This window comes from Molothrus ater, chromosome 1 (genome assembly GCF_012460135.2).
Source record: "Molothrus ater isolate BHLD 08-10-18 breed brown headed cowbird chromosome 1, BPBGC_Mater_1.1, whole genome shotgun sequence".
Taxonomy (NCBI): domain Eukaryota; kingdom Metazoa; phylum Chordata; class Aves; order Passeriformes; family Icteridae; genus Molothrus; species Molothrus ater.
The window spans coordinates 81,908,784-81,925,630 of NC_050478.2; the positions used below are offsets into that span (position 1 = coordinate 81,908,784).

Here is a 16,847-nt window from a genome sequence, read left to right on the forward strand (position 1 = left end):
AACTCTTCTTGTTCTTTGTGCAGAAAGGAAATAAGAAAAAGCAGGGGTTTTTTTTTTCACCTTTTTTTTCCTACTAGAAATCAGCAATATGTTTTCTGCAAATATGTTGAATGGGAAGACAAAAGCTGAAGAACATCCTACCTGCTGGACACCTTAAAAAAATTTGTCACTGACCATCTTCCACCATTTAAGGGCTAGTGCTCATAGCTGTGAAGGAGTCTTTTCTGCTGTGTTCATTTTACACCCCTGGATATCATGCTGGGCTTCACATAAATTTACCTGGATCTCAGCTTTAATATCAATTGATTTGTTATAGACCCACCAGCTAGAATGCAGAAAAGAATTTCCTATGCTTTTTTAAAGTGTTTCCATTTCCGATCTTATTTCATACCAAATGCAATCAACAAAAATTTTGCTTTTTAAAAATAAAAAACTATAAATGCCAAAATAAATTTTCCCAGAACCATCCATATTCTCCTGAACACTCATGGTATACCTCTGGACTCAATGCCAGATGGAGAGCAGAATGTTCAGAAATCTAGGTTTTGCAGAATTTTTCTGAACAACTGTATTTAAAGATAAAAACAGAAAGGAGGAAATATTAAACTAGAGCCTCCAGCTCTAGCTTCTTTCTTCTGTTTCTCTTTCTGCATCACTCTGAAATATTCCTTCAGTTTGAGTATTCTCAAGGGCGGAGAGTCCCAGCTTCTGCAGAATCACAGAGACCTGTTCATTTTGAGCTTGTTAATTTTGCAATTACAATGGACTACTGTTTGGTAAAAAGCATGTCTGTCTTTTCCTCTCTTCTACTTTTATCAAAATTTTCTATGTGGCTCTATGGTGGCTGTGAATCTTTTCAAGGCTTTTTCTGTGGTTTGTATGACTTAAGGACTTTTCCACCACCCGCATCTTTCTTCCTCTGAAGAAAGCCTTCATTAAATATCTACCAGCTCAGTTGGTCACCTTTACAAACTTGTTTGTACAGACAAACAGATTAACTGGCCCATTTTTCCCCAGTGCACTGGAAACATAAATGGTTTCTTCACCACAACCCTGTATTCTGTCTCCTTACAAATGATATCATACTATTAACTTTCTAACATCAAATAGCTACTCTGAAAGTTCTCAGTCACTAAAATGCCCTCAGTATTTCATTATCTCTGCTTTTCATTAAGTTCTTCTTCTGGTTTGGACAGATCTGTATTCCATCTTAAAAATTATTTCCTTTCCTCTTTTCCTTTCTCAGCCTTTCCCTACTTTGGTATGTCATATAATCTTTATCAAAATTAATCTCCACAGAAAACAAAGGCATTTAAAAGACAATTTTAAATGTTGTAAAATATGTAGCCATACCACATGATAAACTAAGTCTTAACGGATTTGAATACCAAATACCAAAAATTAGTTGTTAATTTTCTGCCTCTCCCTCCTTCCTTAGTTTTCAGAGAGATTTTTAGTGATCACATAAGAGTTTCTCAGAAGACACGTTCCACATTCTTTGTTACGTGTCTTTAAACCTCATACAAGTCTTAGATTTTTCTCATATCCCCACTGCAAAACAAATTATGTTTAAAGCAGAGCTTTGTCTCTTCCTGTGATTTACAAATTTCTTGTGACTCCATTGTGCAGGACTGCAGGCATTCTCTCAGCTGATTAGTTTTCATTGATTGTTTTGAAGCTTTTGCTTACCAGTAGGAACACAGTACTTCAGTGCACAGTCATCCAAAGGAAGGCAAAGTTACTCTTCATGTCCATAGGAAGGACTCTTCCATCAGCCGATATGGATGATCTTTTGGCTAAGTCTGTTATTGAAATCTGCTCGTATTAGAACTTCGGACTACTCTTTTCCTTTTTTTTTTTAAATTTTTTTATTTCTTTTTTATTTTTGGCTAGCCATATTATTGTGCCCCATTAAGAAGATACAAACTCTGTTAGGTCAACCTGTCTGGCATAAAGATGAAATTGTTAGGGGAAAATTCTTGTAGAACGAGACCTACTGAGGGAGGCAGTAAAATCACAGCACACCATGGGTGCTTGCAGTTCATACCAAGAGAGAACATATTAAAAGCAACAGGGAGTTTGCATATGCTTCTTCCTTAGCAGCATTTTTTTTAGTTCCACATTTTAAGTAATGGGTTTTATTCTACAGTTGCTCCTTCTTTTTACCCTCAAACCCACATTTCAGTGTGTCTGCACTCTGCAACCTAGTAAGCAAGTAGAACACGCTAAAAATCATGTTTGTTCATTTTAAAAGAAGCTTCTAGTTTGCCATAATTGTATGCTACACATTCATGAGCTGCATAAATGTGTATTCCGATCTGAAATCTTAACTCTCAGCAGAAAATTGCTTTAAAAATACTTAACTTGGACAGAAACCGATGAGTCTTGAGGACAGATAAGATCTGTTCCTGTGAACAATGCCCTTTTACTCATAAGAATTTTGGCCTAAAAGCATTCCAGTATCTTGGAAGTCTTGTGTGTGTTGTGACATCTGCATCTTTCATCTGTTTTATATTTTCAAAGGTTCCTGCTTCACATTGGCAAAAGAAGCTATTTTCACAAACCTTTTGAAACCAGACTGGCATGAAAGTCAAGAACTAGGTAAGTCAGGTCTTGGCTCATGTTTAATAGTTTTAAGATCAGAAGGAACTTGGCCTTCACAAACCTCATTTCAGAATGATTCATTATTTTTCTTCCTGCTTCTGCAAATAGCTAATGTCAATCAGTCAAATGCACACCTAAATGAAAAATATATCTGTCAAAAGAGAGACTGAATATTATGATTTTGTCTATTTGTCTTTGACTACTACTGTCGATGCAGGAGTCTTTCTCCAAATATTCTTCTGAAATGAAGCTTTTATCTTTTCTTGTCTTTTTGGACAGCCAATGCTATTTTTTCCATTGAACAGAAACAGGGTAAACCAAGACTGTACTGAAAGTTCGTTACAGTTGGGTGTCAGCTGTTGGAAAGAATTCATGGGAATATATTCTGGTTTTTTGAGGGGCATTTCATGGGCCATAAAGGTTATTATTTCTGACTAAAAGAGGGAAAGAGAGATTTAGTGAAGGAAAGAATGGGAAAAGGTACATGTTAAGAGCATCAGAGTAGAAGTCATAGTACCGTCAAATAAGGGAGTTGATAATTTTGAGAGATTTTTTGAGAGAGATTCCAAGAAGAGCTTCAACAAATTTATTTTGAGAGGAACTCATAGCAAAATCCCTAGATGCTTTTGTACCCAATCATTTCCTGAAAGAAAGATTTTCATAGTACAAATTTTCAAGAAAGGTTTTCAATCATTTACCCATAGCTGTTACACTTGCAGGCTATCTTTGTGCCCAAACATTGTCTGTACAATCTTTAGATGAACAAGAAAGCATCACTCAGAGATAAATTGGAGAAAATTGTTTTTCCATTAACTGATAATGTTGAACTGACAATTTTGATGGCTAAAGGATAAAACTAGGAATGAAAACAAGTGCTTTGTGCTATAGCAAAGAGCAAGTGAAAAGAAAGTGTCACTCTTCATTTGTTGAAAATCACCCATTTGTAACCAGACTGGATTTGCAAACACCAAGGATGTCAGTAGCTGAAGATTGAACACTTCTATGCTTTACCATCAGACCATATTTTCATAGATGGAGTCGGATCAGAGTAAAAGAATCACAGCAAGGACTAATGTAAGGTAAAAAAGCTTTTTGAAGCTGCTCAGAGGTTTTAAGTCTTCAAAATAATCCTGCTAGGAGTGAGTGTGCAGAAAGCTGGCCAACAGTAGAATTCATTCTAAAATTCTGCCAGTGTGCCAAACAGAAAGAATGTGACTTTGTTGTGGCTTCCCATAACACCTCCAGCAAAGATTATCTGCCCCTTTCTAGGTCAGAGAGCCTCTTCATTATTTAAAATACTATCAACATTCTAACCTTTCATAATAAAGTATCCCTCATGTGGTGCCTGGCATTATTTTTTCTGAGTTTGAATGAAAATATGACAGCTGTATTAAATGACGAATGGCATAATATTTTGTCATTACCATACGTCGCAAGACTTTATTTTATGATGTTCTATTTCATCAATTAAAGAAAACATTTGAAAGTAATCACAGGAAGATACTAAAGTTTGCATATTTGGATACAAATATGGGAGGGAGAGCAATTTCAAATGGTAAATATTAAGAGTATGAAAAAACATTTATATGCTTTCACAACTTAATTTTGTCATAAATTTCAGTGCTGTTTTGGAGCACACTATGTGCAAGCAAAAACAATGAGCAGAAACTCACTGTTTGTATCTTATGGTTATACATTAATACAATGAAAAATTATTGTTTCCTTCACTTTAAATTACAGTTCTCTGACAACTAGTAATTTTGTCCTGTTTTGTCAGGTTTTCCCAATAGTACCTCTCTTTGCTACTCTATTAACATAAATTTTTTGACTGTTTCCTCCCATTACTACCTGACTACTGACTAAGCTCAATCAGAAAGTGTCAAACATAATCCAACATTATTACCTACAAACAAATTGACTAGCACCACTTTCTATAAGACTCTTTTTTGGAATTTATCAAGGCTGTTCTTGTCCATCAGACTCAGAAAAACAATATTCCTATTCTCATTTATATTCTATATGCACTGTGGAGTTTGGCATCATAAATGAAAACTTCTCAAAGCATATTTAAATCAAAGGTAGCTTTCTACCATTGCTTGTAGTTAAATTCCACTCATTCCTTCTTTTTTCTTGACAGCCTAGGAATGCTGAGAAATTACATTACTTTTCTTCAAACTATTAAAATGCAATTTGCCAGATATCATGTTTTATAATACCCAATGCAATCTGTATTATTTCATTGTCAGGAAAGAAGGCATTTAAAGCACAGACCTTCAAACAACCAAGTCCAATGGGCCAAAGGGGAAAGAGAATTAAGTAGAAAGGGAACATAATTTGATATCTGAAATATTGACTGTGCATAAAAAGGTGGATAACTCTTGTCACATTCTCTGTGTTCCACTTGATTTCCAGCAGCCTGAGTTTTATGCTATTAAAAAAAAAAAAGGAGAAAACCAATATTTTCAGATTATGAATATTTCTGAAGTATTTCAAACAAGTCAGACAGAAAATGAAACATAAGGTGAAAAATATACTGGAAATGAGATGTGATTGGAGAGCAGTGTTTTTCACAGGGAAGAATTATAATCTTTAGGGAAGGGAGAAAGTTTGCTCATGAAAGTCTTGTACTTGAGGGAGTCTACAGGATTAATTAATATCTGTTGATCCCGTAGTCACAAAAGCATTGATGCTGGAAGTGACTTCTGGAGGTCAGCTGATCCAACCCCCTATTCAAGCCAGACTTCCAAGACTATGTTGAGTCAGATGGCTTTGGAGTATCTCCAAAGAGGGAGGTGATAAGTGTCCCATTTCCTCTGGTCCTGTCTCTGGGCACCACTGAAAAGAGCCTGGCTGCTTCTTCTTATCAACCTTCGTTCATGTGTTTATATACATGTATTTACATATATTTATAAGAACCCACCTTTGATGTCAGATAACACTCACTGTATCACTCATCCTATTTTCCTGTAAAGCAGGCAGCAAAGAAAGTAACCATCTTTACAATAAGTATTTAACAAGATAAATAAAAGAGTTTTTGGGAAAGGATCCATAAAAATACAGAAGCAAATGTTTTGGAATAGCTACTGAAGAAAGTTCAATGCAAACACAAAAGCAAAATGTAAGAAATTGGGGACAAATGATAGGTATTTGGAAAGGATGGTAAGTGATTCGCAGTAAATAATTAGCAGCAGTCAGACTACAATCAGAAAATGGCAGGAACACAGAATAATTGTTAAAAACAAAGCAGGAGCTAATTTCTGGTGTCTAATATTGTAAATCAATTGCTTAAACAAAGAAAAGTGTTCAAATTAAATAGCAGTTGCTTAATTGCAATGATATAAAGAGATGGTTTTTGGCAACAAATCAAAGCAGTAGGAAAATGAGAGTAGTAAAGGTAAACTGATAAATCCAGGTTATAGTAAACTTGATCAGGTAAAGTGGGATAGCAGGGAGAGAGATGACTATGCAAGTTCAGCAAACAGAATGAATAAGGTAGCTATGTGAATAAATGTGGATCTAAAGTAGTCAAAGCTGTGGTTTTAGAAATGCTTTTTTCTGTACTGCCTAGTGTTTTTCTAGTGGAGATGCTGATCTAAAATAAATTTAAGTCTATACATACTTAATATTAATTTTTGTAGGGCTACAGATCTACAGATTAGATTGAAAATTACTATTCTGAGGAAGGACTGGAAAGCTAAAATTGCAATTTTAAAATCCTTAGTTTCATTTTAGTAAATGAAAAAAAAGTTCAATGCTTGAGACGAAGCATAAACCAATGACAAGAGTAGACATAGAAAGTAAAAGCAGTTTCTGGTAAAGTAAAAGCTGAAGAAATAAATGTGCAATAAATCAAAACTAGAGACAAACAAATGCAAAGGGAAATCAAACTAAGCCTAATGTCATAAAGCCTATTCTCATAGAAACAGTTTTTACAATTCTCTGCCCTTGTTCAAATAACCCGTTGGACATCAGCCATGCAAGGATGCTAGCCTATTTCAATGATGTGTCCAATTCCAACTCATTTTCTGTCCACAGGCATCAGTGGAGACAAATTAGTCAGCTGTGAGTATTCCTTGATTTCCACTGTAGGCTGGGTCTAAGTATAAGGATAGAGAAAAAGAAAGATGTTTGAAGCAATTGAAGAATTCTAGGTGGTGGATTCTCAAACTCTTACTTTAAGTTTCTGTATTTTCTTCTTTAAACTTCCTGTGTCACAACCTTTCATAAAATACTCAAGGTTTTGTTTTTAATATTTAGGTTAAGCATCAGTCCATGAAATGGATGAAGAAGAAACAGAATGGTAAGATAAAACCACTGACAAAATGTTACTTGGACAGGTGATATTTTCTACCTAATAAAATTAAAGTTAGGTATCTGGTTTTGGGTTACTTGGGGAAAGAAATGATTGACTTTAACTAAAGAGTAACAGATAACCAAGGCACCACATGCCAGCTTGCTTAAACTTTATTTTTGAATTTGGGAATCCTTTTCTGAACAGTGTAATACTTGGCTCTTAAAAGAACTAAGTATTTTGCTGTACCTTTTTTGAAGATTTAAGTGTAGACTGAATGCTGCAGAAATAGACAGTTCAAATTCTAGCAGTTCATGGAGGTTATGTTCTGAAAGACACATTTGAAACTTTACTATTGACTCTATCTACTGTAAATAAATATACATAGTTATATATTATATGTCTCTATTTTAATACATATGTCTATATATTAAAATGGTATAAACCAAAGAAAGTGTACCCATAACTCTGAAGTGAGCTGTGGTCACCATGTTTATCACTGACAAGAGCAACCCATCTCACCCATGCAGGAAACACACCTCACACAGGGGCAGACTGGACACTGAATAATGTAAAACAGATTTTTACAGATTTTACAAACTTATAACAGGGAAAAATATTTTATTTTATTTGTTCTTTCTGCTACAGATGTTCAGAATAGTTTGTATGTGTCTAATTTAATAATATGAGAAGAAAGATATTCCACTGTACTCATCTTTCCCTATGGGAGAGGCATTTAAGAAACAAACATATGGCACATGTTAAGCACATTCCTTCAGATTTTATTTCGGAAGTGTTTTAATGAGATGAATATGACATAAAAACTTATGACATAAAAACTTATGTTTGATGGAAGGATTAGTGTGTAGAAACCACAATTTATGCTTAACATGTTTTTAAAATTCCTTATGAGCTAGAAGAAACACTGTTATTAAAAAATAATAATTTCAAACACATGAGGAATTGAAGAGACTATAATATTAAGCAAATCTTGAGAGAAAGCATGTTTTACCATTCATTCTTAGCATTTTCAAAGTCTCTGTGGTGATCACTTAGCCTTCCTTCTCACAAAGTTTTTTTTTTCCTGTCAAAACAATCGAAATATGGATAATGGAATGAAAAAAAAGTCTTTTAGAACACTGGTTTTAAAGCATACAGTAGACATTTCTGTAAGTTACAAGGATCTTCTAGGATACTGTCTTGAGTGGGCCTAAAAAAGGGTGGCATGCCCAGAGGACAATTTTGATATTTCAGCTTCAGGGTTTGGCTAAGCATTGCTGGGGAAGGTCCCTTGGAGTCTTAGAAACTTGTGCCCAATACAACCATCACTATAGGCTGGACTAACTCCAGGGCTGATGGAAACTGCAAGTATTTGTCATAGTGTATTGCTGTAGAATCAAATGCCCTGTATAATGGGTATGTGTTACCGACATTACAACCTTGCTCCTTTAGAATCCTGCAGCAGCATAATACAAATGTCTAAAGGTAAATCTGATTCCCAAGGGAAAAAAAAAAAAAGGTAACGAATTTCCATAAGATAAACCAACCAAATTTAACCAATATTTAATTGCCTTTCTTTGGTTGTTGTGATTTTAAATGTCCCCTTACAAAATTCTAAAATGTGCACCTTTTAAGAAAGACAATGTTAGCAAGTAGATTAAAATAACAATTTTGTGCATGCTGTCATGAATCTTTTTAAATTATCTGGTCCAATTTTCTGTATATAGCTCCCATAAATGGGAGAAAGTTTTCTGGAAAAAATAGGATTTTTCCTTTATATTTCTAATCTGCAAGTGGCTCAGCTTCTTCCCATAGAAGTAAAAAGCAACCAAACAAAACCCAGCTCCCCCTCAAAAAAAGAAACAAAAAAAAAATCTCCACAAGAAAGAAAAAACTTCAGAAGGGTACAGGTATTGTGAGCTAGTTAAAATTTAGGTTTCATAATTTTGTGTCTGCATCTGTATGAGTGCACCAACCCAAGCAGTGTGCTCAGATCAAATGCTGGAGTAGTCACTGCTAAATGTGGGGTCTTTGGTCCTTTCCACTCTTAGGAGGAAGTCTCCCTTTCTTGTCTGTAAAATGTAAGACATGTGAGGGGGAAATGCCCTTTTATGCAGTCATCCAGTGGAGCAGAAGAGACTGAAATACCTTTTACTTTCTTTTTGCTGGGCAGTGACCTAAGGCTGCACCACAGACTCTTTTGGGAACAAACCTGAATCCTAAAGGTACAGACAAAGCTAGGACAGAATTTCTTTTGTTTGGTTGAGGTGAGTCAATAGAGTTTTAAGGAGACAAAGGCAGCACAAAAGTCAGCAGAGAAATAACTGAGCTAGAACATAATTTACCTGAGGAGAGTCTTACCAGGATGGTAAAAGCCCACCCCCACAGCAAGAATTGTGAACACATTGGGCCATATTGTTGCTATGGTGGCAACTCTGAGTAAAGCTGATAATTGTTCAGGGCTCGTTTTATCAGAAGAGAAACATGGATGTTGTTGCCAAAAGCTGAGATGTTCAAGAAATTTAGGTGCCTCAAGAGCCAGATGGGTCTGGCTACAAAAGACTCTGAAGACTTACACCCTGAGCATTTAAATTGTCTTTAGAATGTCACCTTAGACATCTGAATTCCAGTGAAAATATGGACCTACGCCCATAGTACTGCTTGGCCAATCAGTCTCTCTCAAATACAGCAGTGCAAACAGGGTTACATGAAAGGCATCCTGATGCAAGTTCCAGCCTGCCACAGAAGTAAGATAGTAATATTCAGCTATTTTGCAGTACCTCACAGCTCTAAAAGACAGATATTGGATGCAATAACTGCAGACATGTTTGCCTTTCTACTGGCTATGACACAATGGACATAGAAGGAAAGAATATCTGTGATTTATTTGAGAAGCCAGTTGCCATCATTCTAGAGTTCTCTGATTAACACAGTGGTCTTACACTGTGGTCATACACTGAAGATTTCTAAAAAATTGGTGTTGCTACCATACCACAACACAGTAAAAAATGCTGGATTTATACATAAGAAGCCAAGAAAAAATTATTAATTGCAGGATCACTGGTATATTTCTAACAGGAATAAAAGCCAAATTTTGAAGTAGAAATAATTGAAGTCATGGAGGTAAAGCAAAAATGGAAATAGACTTTTTGCCAAAGCTACAATATACCACATAGCCCAAGATGTTCTTATCTTACTATAACTGATTTTCCAGACTAAGAAAAACTAATTTAAATTAAATTACAATACTGGAACCAAACAAGTAGATAAATGTCCATTATTAAATTATACCCAGAAACTGGATGACATTTTCTTTTGCTAAGTTCAGGACTGAAATTTTTATTTAGGACTTTAAATTTCTCCTTGTTTTTCCTGTAGTGATCCTCAAATATTTCTTACACAGCTATTTCAATTAGCAAACCTAATTGACAAATAAGAATGTGAGCATCAAGTAGAATTTCAGAATCTCCTTTATCACTTGAAGAAAAAATTGGGCAGTTTAAATTAGGAAACTTAATGTTGTAGCCTTCAATTTTCTGTGAGCTTTGAACACCATAAATAATTAAGACACCTGATGACCAAGTGGTAGCATTCAATTATTAAGTGAAAATGTAATTTTACAGATGGATCCCTCAGTTTATCAAAATATATTGAATAAATGTGGTATTCTACAAGCAATGGTAAAATTCCCATATGTTCTTGTAGTCTCATTAGTGAATTATTTAGCTGCAGGGATAGAATTTAACAGCTAACATAGATTCTATAGCCCATGTGCTACCCAGTGCTTTTTGAGGAACCAGGAGAGAGAGAAGAGGAAAAACTGGTTTTAGGTGTTTCTTGGAAATTCTTGCAAACTTAGTTTCTAAGTTCAGTCTTAAAATTATAGAGATCTATCAGTCACAGTTATTTCTAGGGTGGTAGACCCTTTCACACTTCCTCAGTCTTAGACATATCAAAGATGAAAATATAAAGAGATCAGCAAGTTGATTAGACAAACATGCCAGCAGACAATATGTATTGGGAACAAATCACCTCTCTCGGTACATAAACTCCACTAAACAAAAGGCTGTTATCTCATTCAAGCTGTTAGACCACTTTTTATTAATTGCTTTTTGCCTTCATCAAATACTAATGTGTTAAAGAAAAATGTTACCGAACTATTTTGGAAGTAATTAAAAGATATCAATATCTGTGCATTGTATTACTGATAAAAATCAGGCTCATCATTGCAGTGATGCTGTAAAGAAGGAATATTAAAATACCCATTTTGCAAGATTACAGAACTGTGGCATTATTAATGAGGAAGAGGCAGCATGAATTTACAGAGCAAACAAATCATAGGCAGTCACAAAATGGACCTCTTCCTCGCTTTGAATTGTAGATTATGTCACATTCAAGCACTTATTAAGTATCTGAGTCCCAGTCTGCATTCCCACTAAACAAACATACAGTCTGAGATTAATTGCTTGAGACAGAAGAAATATCCCCACTGAAATCAACAGGCAGAGATGCAACACTTGTTGTGTGACCAACATTAATGTATAAATACACTCTCTTGTTCCCTGTCAGTGAGTCTGTCAGGCATGCCCCAGAGGCACACGGAAGGCTCACTACTGTCACAGTACATAAAACAAGTCTGAATGTCCATGTTTCCCACCTTTTACTGTTCCTTCCAGGACACTCCATTATTAATACCTCGTTGGAGGTCTGCAGGTCTGCCTCTCTGACAAGGTTGGGGTGGACAATACGTGGTTTCTCAAGTGTCTTGTGAGACTGCTTTAGAACTGCAATAGGATTTCTAGGCTATTCCAGCTGTTATTGTGCATTAGATTTCCAATAGATGCTTCTGATGGATGTCCTCCCAGGCACAGTCCATGAACTCTTGCTGCAGCACCACAATCAGTAACTGGCCTGAAGGATTTAGAGAAGCCACAATTGAGACTAGTGTTGTGAGTCACTCACTACACATCTACCAACATTATCATTATATGGACAAAAATAAACAGCTTGAATTCTGTGTTATTATACTATTACAAAATTTAATATTAATTACACTTGTCAGGTTAAGAAGTCATCCCCAGTATGCTCCTTGGGGCAATGAAGTTAAAAACAACATTCAAACAAGCTGCAAATTTTTGCTTACTGTTGCAAAAAAAATCACTGTGACAAAGTAATAAAAGCTCTGTCTTACCTTGGAGAGAGAAGTAAGAAGTCTCAACAGAGAAAGGTTTTGTTGTCTGATTGGTAGATTTTTTTTCTCTTGCCCTTCAGTACAGAGGCTTTATTTATTTGAACCACACCTAATCACACGTGTAACTGGTCATTTTATCCTGATCTTCATTCTTCTAGGAGCATCTTTCCTGTCTTCCATTTGGTTCCAGTAAATTACTAGTGTCCTGTGTATTTTAGAAGAACTGAATCCATGCAGCAAGAAAACATAAACTGTCATGGCACAGCAAAATATAGAGTCCAATACAAACGTGTATCAAAACATGAAAGCTCTGACAAAGAATTTTAGATCATGAGGCTTAGCTCATTAATTGTTTATTCAGGCTAGGAGGCCATTCTGCAATTTTCAGATTGACAGATAAATAAACAGAATAGCATCTGATACATTTTTAGTGCAGAAAGAATTGAAACATTCTGATCTTGTTTTCATTTTCCAGCATATTGTTCATCATTTGTTGTTGCCAGAATTGTTGTTGATTGTAATGACCCTAACTAGTATTGCAAAAAAAATGCAGTGTCTCTCAAAAAGAACTTTCATCCTATATAGCTATCTTAATTACTAGATTGAGCTTCAAATGCTAGATGTTAAGTAAGTTTTCCCAAATATGTCTAAATCATCAGTTGTTTAAATGATCAGATGAGCAGGTTCTTTTCTTTCCCCCTGCTTCCAAGTAACTTCCGTCCTCCATAAAGCTCTCCATAAGAATCACAGGGATTGTAGCCCTGAAAAAAAATACTGTTGTCTTTTGAAACAAAGAAGTTTCTGGTGAGAATAAAAGTGGAAGTTAACAAAGAGAAGAATTAACATTATAGACACATGTATGGATATCATCTCTTCCCAATGGAAAAGAGTCAACAGTGTATCTGTAAAGCAAAGTTCTTCTTCATAAACCCATTAGAGTTCTCTGAACGGATTAAAAGCAAATGGATAAAATCCAGTTGCTTTAAAGTAAACTAAGCAGTTCAATGGTGTGTAAGCCAGGAGATAAGGCCCTTACTTGCATATAAGTCAGGAAATACGCAATGTGAGGGACCAGCCTGTTCTTGCAAGGAAGGAAAGAACGACAGCTTTGGGATCTGTGCTCTTCCTCATATTTATAAACAAGCTGAAAAAGAATACAAGGTAAGATGTGGCTAAATAAATTTTTAATACTAAATTATTTGGAGCAGCAAAAAAGAGGACAAATTTTAAAGAGGCCTTCAGAGAATAAATGACATAATGATAATGGTAATGATAATAATTTGTATTGATGACATGATAATAATGACATGATGATAATTTGTATTTGAATTTCACTGTAGATAAGCTTCAAATAATACAGAGAAAATAGTGTAATCTTATATTTAAAATTATTATGATCTTTGAATTGCTGTTATCAGTCAAGACAATAAGAATCTTACAATTAAATTGTTTATTTAGTAGCCCTATGTTTTTTCTATATTTCTTCCCACATATTTTTGAATGGTGCCTACGAGTGACATAGTTCACCAAGAGCTTGAATACTGATTCTTTCATCTCCATAAGGATATTAACAAAGTTCAGAAAAGGACAATAAATTACACAGATACAGAATGAAGAACAGGTCAGCTAAGTAGAACTGATCAATTTGGACAGGAGGTAGCTGAAGACAAATACGACACATGTCAGCAAAACCAGCAGTGTCACACAGCAGTTGGGTTCCAATTCAAGATACAGCAAACATAAAATAAAAACAGTATGAGACACTTTAAAACAAGCATAAAGTTTTTGCCGCTAGTGAAGATAGATCTGCAGTAGTTGTTGACACAGGATGTTGTAGGTGCTATAGTTTTCCTTAGATTCCAAGAGATGGCTTAACAAGTCCAGAGGAGAGCAATGTGTCTGGTGGTGTTAAACAGAAAATAGTTTCTCTTGGAAAAATACTTTAGAAAGATATTAGGGTTAAATACATAATATATAGCTCCCCTATTCCTTAGCAATGTCCTTTGGCAGTTGTTGAAGGCAAGAAATAGATCTTGGTGTGCCATTTTTGGTAAAAAAAACTAGTGGGTTGCTTACAACAAGTGTTTCCACCAGTGCCAGATCTGTATTCAAATGTCCAGTCAACCTGGAAGAGGCCTCCATACCTTCAGCTGTTGTGGATTGAAGGAATGGTGATAATTTTTTCAAATTGATAGTTATTTCTGCACACCAGATAAACTTAACAGATCTCCATCTAATTCACCTAGTAACCTAGTATAATCCTGAATTTCATTCTAGAATTCATATATCCCTAGGAGCTGGCTGGTTCACGAATCACCAAGAAGTACATTGTCACACCGAGCAATGAGCATCCATTCCCTGCATTTTCACAGACTTCTAACAGGCTGCAAATTTTGGATTTGCATATGTGTGTGACTTGAATCACTGAGAAAAGATTAATGCAATTAATTGTTGCAATTAATGTAATGAATGTAAAGAGGAGTGTGTCTTCAAAGACCAAGTACTCAACCTGGGAAACATTATTTTCAATAGTTTAAAACCTCTCATTTTCTACAAACACTTTTGAGTTTAAAGTTTTTTCTTTCCCTAATGTCTAGCTTGTTTGGTATAATGAAAGAAATAGTTTGAACCTAGTAAGTCTTATCCAAATATGTAATGATATGATGATAGTTATATGTGTGTACTCCAAGCCAGATATGTTATCATTGAATTTCAAGTATTTTCCTTTAATGATTTTTGCTTTATTTCAGAAAATACATAATGCTATTAATACAGTTTCCTACCTCAAAAAGGTGCTGTGCAAAAGGTCTGCTTTTTAAAAAGAAAGAATCTGATATGAATGATGATTATTAAAGCTAGAATAAAGGCATTTTGTTCCCAAAGACCTTATGGGGGGAAAAAAAGCATATTCTATAAAACAATGTCATAAGAAATATCATTGAGTTCCAGTATTCTTTACTAGGCATTAGTAGCGAACAGTACAAAAATGTTTTCCATTTGGTCGTATCAGGCTTGATGAATAGATGAGGTAGTAAACTGTTTGAATGGAAAGAGGGTTTTTTTTCCCCATAGACCTGCTCTTCTGCATGGCTGTACCTGAGAATAGCACATCAGAAAACAGTCCTAAGTTTGACAATCTAGACTGAAATGTTGAGTATTTTCAGATCAGGATATAATTATTTAGAAACTATTCAAGAATTTGGTATCTACACTGAAGAAGTCAGGAAGAGAAACTTGGTTTAAGATTGTAAGAAAGAAAAGATTAGATCTTTTCTTTGATCACTCTTTTTTGGGATCTTTATTTAAACAAGTACATCAAGTAAAAGAAAATTTACATACTACACCTCCATCCTTCTAAATTAAAAAGTAGTTCACAAAATCTTTTTAAACACAAATAAATCTAAAAACACCAAAAACCAATACCAAAACCAAACCAAACAAACAAAAAACCAAAAGAAACAAAAAAATCAAAACAAAACAAAAAAACAGCTGCAGACATAAACAGTTCTGAAAAAAATTGAAAAATCATTTTCCAACAGTTCATGGTTTACATACCAGTGAGACAAAAAGGCAATCATTTTTGTTCTGAGAGAAAGAGTGAGTAAGAAAAATAAATTTAATATATATAGGAAAACTGCTATGAAATATCTATATTCCTTCTTATTGTAGCTGGAAAATCCAGCTAGTTGATTTAGAATATGCAGAGATTAAAAATTACTACTCTCCCTTAAAACTAGAGTCACTGGAAATAGCAGAAGACATCTGGGACATTTCATTAATTTTTTGTTCAGCAGTTATCTTCAGCTTAATGTATAAAGACATTGTCCAAGATTGTTAGCCAAAATATGACTTGTTTCTGTTCTGCTTCCAATCAAATAGATGTTTGGTTCCTTTTTCTCTTTTCTTGTTTCACACTGACGCTTCTCATTAGGTGTTAGCCTTGATCTATGTATGTCATCTGGTGTACATGCTCTGCCATGTAGACGAGGAACTCCACTGTAATTTACCATGGTTAGTCATAATGTAGAACACAACAACTGGAAATAGCTTCCATTTGGCAAGGCACATTCTTCAGCAGTTAAAGCATTTGGGAATTGTTACCAGAAATGCTGATACCATTCCTCCAGAAAAATAACTTCTGTTATCTGTGTAATAATTTGGCTTGTATTTAAATTCTTATGTATGTTGAAGGTGACATACTATCATGACATGTTCTGCCTTTTTTTCTTTTTAAGAGCTAAGCTATTTTTTGTTCTAATTCTGGGTTATACATTTGTTGCTTTACAGGACATGGAGATGCTGTGTAAGAGCCTGCACAGATCTGAACAGTCAAGAGATAAGCCACACTAAAATATGGAATTCCTCCTCTGTACTTCAGTAGAAAAATTAACTGCAAACATTGTAATGTAATAGTTTTATTTTTCCAGCATTGTCTATTTTTTTTTTTTTTGGAGGGGGGGTGTCTTTTCAGAAGTTTTTTGGGTTTTTTTTAATAGTATAGATTCAGAAGAGCAAGGGAATGGAGTTTGCCAGCTGGGATGTAATACTTTCATCTTTGAAACCTGCTTCAAAAGTGTAGTTTAATTCAGACATCTACTGATCAACAAGCCACTGCTTAACAACAGAGTTAAAATACCAAATCTTAGTTTGTTTTTCTTTTCTATAAACAATGAAAGTGGAGGAAGGAAACAGGTTAATCAAAAGAACATTTCCAAAGCTTGTGAGGGAAATATTGCTCTAAAGATACACCACCTTTAGCAT

At 34.9% G+C, this 16,847-nt stretch overlaps 1 long non-coding RNA gene across 1 annotated transcript; it reads left to right on the forward strand.

The window, feature by feature from the left end:
* The first annotated feature begins 2,532 nt into the window (after positions 1–2,532).
* Positions 2,533–16,601, forward strand: LOC118683967 (uncharacterized). The gene is made up of 3 exons (XR_004979748.2): positions 2,533–2,601; positions 6,862–6,904; positions 16,374–16,601. It is a non-coding gene; the product is annotated as an uncharacterized LOC118683967 (long non-coding RNA).
* Positions 16,602–16,847: the final 246 nt, after the last annotated feature.